Source organism: Leucopleurus acutus (assembly GCF_964270905.1).
Source record: "Leucopleurus acutus genome assembly, chromosome: 9".
Taxonomy (NCBI): Eukaryota; Metazoa; Chordata; class Mammalia; order Artiodactyla; family Delphinidae; genus Leucopleurus; species Leucopleurus acutus.
In genome coordinates, this window is record NC_139144.1 from 13119338 (window position 1) to 13125337 (window position 6000).

The window sequence follows — 6000 nt, forward strand, 5'->3', positions numbered from 1 at the left end:
GCACAGAAGTGGAATTGCTGGATCATATAGTAATTCTGTCTTTAATGACTTGAGGAAACACCATACTGTTTTCCATAGTGACTGTACCAATTTCCACCAGTAGTACACCAGGGTCGCAATTTCTCCATGTCCTTGCAAACACTCATATTCTATTTTTTTGATAGTAGCCATCCTAATGGGTGTAAGGTGGTATCTCATTGCAGTTTTGATTTGCATTTCCCTAATGATTGGTGATGTTGAGCATCTTTTCATGTGCTTATTAGCCATTTGTTTCTTTTCTCTGGAGCGGTATCTATTCAAGTCTTTTGCTTATTTTGAATTAGGTTGTTAAGTTTTGTTGTTAAGTTTTAGGAGTTCTCTATATATTCTGGATATTAATCTTTTGTCAGATATATGATTTGCAAATATTTTCTCCCATTGTATGGGTTGCCTTTTTACTCTGTTGATGCGCAAAATTTTAAAATTTTCATGAAGTGCAGTTTGTCTGTTTTTCCTTTTGTTACCTGTGCCTTTGGTGTCATGTCCAAGAAATCATTACTAAATCCAACATCATGAAATGTTTTCTTCTATTGTTTTAGGTCTTACATTTAGGTCCTTGATCCGTTTTGAGCTAATTTTTGTATATGATTCTTTTTTATTTTTGGCTGTGCCACACAGCATGCAGGATTAGTTCCCCGACCAGGGATTGAACCTGTGCCCCTTGCAGTGGAAGCATGGAGTCCTAACCACTGGACCACCCGGGAGTTCCCTATGATTCTTTTTCATTGTGGATAACCAGTTTTTCCAGCAACAGTTGTTGAATAGACTGTCCTTTCCCCATTGAATGGCCTTGGCTCTGTTGCCAAAAATCATTTGACAACATTCAGGGGTTTATTTTTCGGTTCCCTATTCTATTCCATTGGTCAATATCTCTGTCTTTATGCCAGTACCACACCGTTTTGATTACTGTAGCTTTGTAATAAGTTTTGAAATCAGGAAATCAGGGGTAAAGTTCTCCGCTTTAGCTCCTTTTCAAGATTGTTTTGGCAATTTGGGGTCCCTTGAAATTCCACATTAATTTTAAGGTGGGTTTTTCTATTTCTGCAAAAAACATTGTTGGAATTTTCACATGGATTGCTTGGAATCTGTAGATTACTTTGGGTATTATTGACATTTTAACAATATTAAGTCTTTCACTCCATGAACATGGGATGCTTTTCCATTTATTTGTCTTCTTTAATTTCTTTCAGTCTATGGCCATACCACCCTGAATGCACCTGATCTCATCTAATTTCTTTCAGCAATGTTTTGTAGTTTTCATTGTACAAATCTTTCACCTCCTTGGTTAAGTTAATTCCTTAGTATTTTATTCAGTTTGATGGTGTTATATATATTGTTTTTGTAATTTCTTTTCAGATAGCTCATTGTCAGTGTATAAAAATGCAACTGATTTTTGTCTGTTGGCTTTATAACTTGCTACCTTGCTGAAAATTTATTAGTTCTAACAGTATTTTTTTGTGGATTTGGGTTTTCTATATATTAGATCATATAATCCTCCATGAACAGAAATAACTTTACTTCTTCCTTTCCAATTTGGATGACCTTTCTTTCTTTTTTTTTTGCTTAATTGCACTGTCTAGAATTCCAGTATTGTGTTGAATTGAAGTGGTGAAAGTGGGCACTCTTGCCTTTTTCCTGGTCTTAGAGGAAAAGGTTTCAGTCTTTCACCATTGAGTCTGATGTTCACTGTGAGTTCTTCACAAATGGCTTTTATTATGATGAGGTAATTTTCTTTTATTCTAGTTTGTTGAGTATTTTTATCATGAAAGGATGTTGAATTTTTTCAAATGCTTTTCCTGCATCAATTGGAGTGATCATGTGGTTTTCCCCCTTCATTACATTGATTTATTTTCATATGTTGAACCATCCCACTTGGTTATGGTATATAATCCTTTCAATATGCTGCTGAATTCTGTTTTCCTAATATTTTGGTGAGCATTTCTGCAACAATGTTTATAAGGGATATTGATCTGTAGTTTTCTTTTTTTAGGGTGCCTTTGTCTATCTTTGTTATCAGGGTAATAGTTGACTCATAGTTAGGGAGTATTCCCTCCTTTTCTTTCTTTCTTTCATTCTTTCTTTTTGCAAATTTGAGAAGAATTAGTATTCTTCTTTAAACGTTGGTAGGATTCACCAGTGAAGCCATCAGGTCCAGGACATTTCTTTGTGGGGAGAGTTTTTATTACTGATTCAATCTCCTTACTAGTTATAGGTCTGTTCAGACTTTCTATTTCTTCATGATTTAGTCTTGGGAGGTTTTGTGTTTCTAGGAATTTGTCCATTTCATTTAGGTTCTCCAATTTGTTGTTGTACAAGTGTTCATAGTACTCTCTTACAATCCTTTTTATTTCTGTAGAATCAGTAGTAATGTCACTACTTTCATTTCTGATTTTAGTAGTTTGAGTCTTTTCTCTCTTTTTCTTAGTCCGTGTAGCTAAAGGTTTGCCAATTTTGCTGATCTTTTCAAAGAACTAACTTTTGGTGTCATTGATTTTCTCTATGGTTTTTATATTCTCTATTTCATCTATCTCTGCTCTAATCCTTATTGTTTCCTCTCTTCTGCTAGCTTTGAGTTTGTTCTTCTTTTTCCAGTTCCTTCTGTTATAAAGTTAGGTTGCTGATTGGAAATCTTTCTTGTTTTTAATGTAAGCATTTATAGCTATAATTTTCCCCCTTAGCACTGCTTTTGCTGAGTCCCATAAGTTATGGTATGTAATGTTTTCATTTTTATTCATCTCTAAGTATTTGCTAATTTCCCTTGTATTTTCTTTTTTGTTCCATTGGGTGTTTAAATGTATATTGTTTACTTTCCACAGTTTTGTGAATTTTCCAGTTTTCTTTTTTTATTGATTTCTAGCTACGTCCATTGTGGTCAGAGAAGATATTTTGTATATCTACCTTTTCAAACCTACTGAGACTTAATTTGCAGCCTAACATATGGTCTATCCTGAAAAATGTCCAATGTGCACTTGAGAAGGTGTAGTCTGTTGTTGAGTAGAGTGTTCTGTGTATAACTATTAGATCAGTTGGTTTATTGTGTTAAGTCCTCTATTTCCTTAGTTATATTCTGCCTTTTTTTTTTAGCCATTATTGTGAGCGGGGTATTGAAATCTTCAACTATTGATATTGTTGTAGAACTGTCTATTTCTCCCTTCAATTTTATCAGTTTTTGCTTCATATATTTTGATGTTCTGTAACAAGGTGTGTATATGTTTATAATTGTTAAATCTTCTTGCTTTACTGAATCTTTTATTAACATATAATGTCCTTTTTGTTACTTATAATCTTTTTTGATTTAAAGTCTATTTTGTCGATATTATTACAGCCATATCTGCTCTCTTTTGGTTACTATTTTCATGGACTATCTTTTCCCATTCTTTCACTTTCAATGTGTTTGTGTTTTTGGATCTCAAGTGCATCTCCTGTTAACAGCATATAGTTGCATCATTTTTTTTTTAATCCATTCTGCCAATCTGGGTCTTTTGATTGGAGAGTTTAACCTATTTACATTGAAAGTAATTACTGATAATGAGGCTCTTTTGGGTTTGGGAGGGGTTGTTTGTTTTTTTAATATTGATTTTTATTTCTTTATTTGGCTGCATTGGGTCTTAGTTGCGGCACGTGGGATCTTCGTTGTGGCATGCGGGATCTTTCGTTGCGGCGTGAGGGCTTCTCTCTAGTTGTGGCACACGGGCTCCAGAGCACACGGGCCCAGTAGTTGCGGCATGCGGGCTCTCTAGTTGTGGTGCGCAGGCTCCAGAGCGTGTGGGCTCAGTAGTTGTGGCACATGGGCTTAGTTGCCCTGCGGCATGTGGGATATTAGTTCCCTGACCAGGGATTGGCCGTGTTTCCCCTGCATTGGAAAGTGGATTCTTAACCACTGGACCACCAGGGAAGTCCCGAGGCTCTTTTCTTATTATGCTAGTTGTTTTCTATATGCCTTATAGCTTTTCTGTCTCTCATTTCCTGCATTACTATCTGCTTTTGTGTTTAGTTGATAGTGAAATGTTTAAATTCCTTTATCATTTCCTTTTATGTATAGTCTATAGCTATTTTTTTTTTGTGGCTACCGTGGGGATTACATTTAACATCCTAAAGTTATAACATTCTAATTTATACCAGCTTAACTTCAATAACATACAAAAACTCTGCTCCTTTACAGCTCTATCTCCACCTCTTTCAGTTGTTGATGTCGCAAAATTATATCTTTATACATTATGTGCCCCAAAACATAAACTAATAATTATTTTAAATCATGTAGAAAACAAAAAGTGCAGTTACAAACCATTGTTACAGTGATATAGCTTTTATGATTGCCTTTGTATTTATCTTTACTGAGATCTTTATTTCTCCATACAGCTTTAAGTTACTGTCTGGTGTCCTCATTTCACCTTACAGGACTCCCTTGAGCATTTCTTGCAGGGCAGATCTAATGGTTACAGACTCCCTCAGTTTTTGTTTATCTGAGATTGTCTTGATTTCTTCCTCACTTTTGAAGATAGTGTTTGCCAGATTTAGGATTCTTATTGATATCTTGTTTTTCTTTTAGCACTTTGAATATATCAGCCCACTTCTGGCTTCCAAGTTTTCTGATGAGAAATTTGCTGATAATCTTTTTGACAATCCCTAGTATGTGATGATTTTCTTCTCTCTTGGCTGCTTTTAAGATGATCTCTTTGGCTTTTCTAAGTTTGATTGTACGTATCTTGGTATGGATCTCTTTGAGTTCATTTTACTTGGAGTTTGTTGAATTTCTTGGATGTTTATATTCACGCCTTTCAACAAATTTGGGAAGTTTTCAACCATTATTTCTTCAAATATTCTCTCTACCCCTTTCCCACTCTATTATTCTTCTTGGACTCCCACATACATATATTCTTCTGCTTGATATTATCCTGTATGTCCCTTAGGCTATGTTTGCTTTTCAGTTTTTTCTTTCTGTTCCTCATACTTGATAATTTTAATTGTCCTGTCAAGTTCACTGTTTTTTTCTGCTTGTTAAAATCTGCCTTTGAATCCCTCTCATGAACTTTTTATTTCAGTCATTGTACTTTTCAGCTCGAGAATTTCTATTTTATTGCATTTTAGGCTTTCTGTGAATTGGTATTTCCATTTTGCTCACACATTGTTTTCTTGACTTTTTCCACATCTTCCTTGAGTTCTTTGAGCATCATTAAGACAGTCGTTTTAAAGGTTTGTCTAGTATATCTGTCTTTAGGTCTTTTTCAGGGACAATTTCTGTTGATTTCTTTCCTTTGAATGGGCTATACTTTTCTGTTTCTCTGTATGCCTTGTGATTTTTTTTGTAGAACTTTGATTATTTGAATCTAATAATGTAGTAATGCTGGAAATCAGATCTTCCCCCTTCCCCAGGGTTTACTGATTTCTCTTATTGTTGTTGTTTTTGTTTATTTATTTTTTAATTGTTCTAGGTTGTCTGTGTTGTGAGGATCAGCCTAAGGTGTAAATTTAAGGTCTTCCGAGATCTTTCGTGAGCCTTTCCCTGGGCATGTGTGCTCACATGACAATTTTCCCCCTTATATGCAGTTGTTTTTTATGTCCTAGTCTTTAATGTCTGGCTCCCAAAGTGGGAAAAAGCAAAAACGGCGGCGGGCGGGGGGGGGGGGGGGGGGGAGGGCATCGGCCCTTTTCAACCCCTGGACATCGCTTCAGTTGGGGAGGAGGGGCTTGCCACGATGAAGGGCAGTGAAACGACCATGGCTGCCCACCTCTTTGACTACATCTCTGTGATCATAAGCGGCAGTGATCAGAGCACAGATATTTGGAGGACAGGCTCCTGACTCCTGCAACCTGTGTGTGAGCTGCTCCAGCAACATGTACACAGCTGACTGCCGTGCAGCTGGGGATGGGGGATGGGTAGCTGCTACTGCGCTAAGAGCTGAAATGGACTGAAATTAACCGCTATTTACCATCCAAATCTTCCCCTGGAAGTTGAAAGGC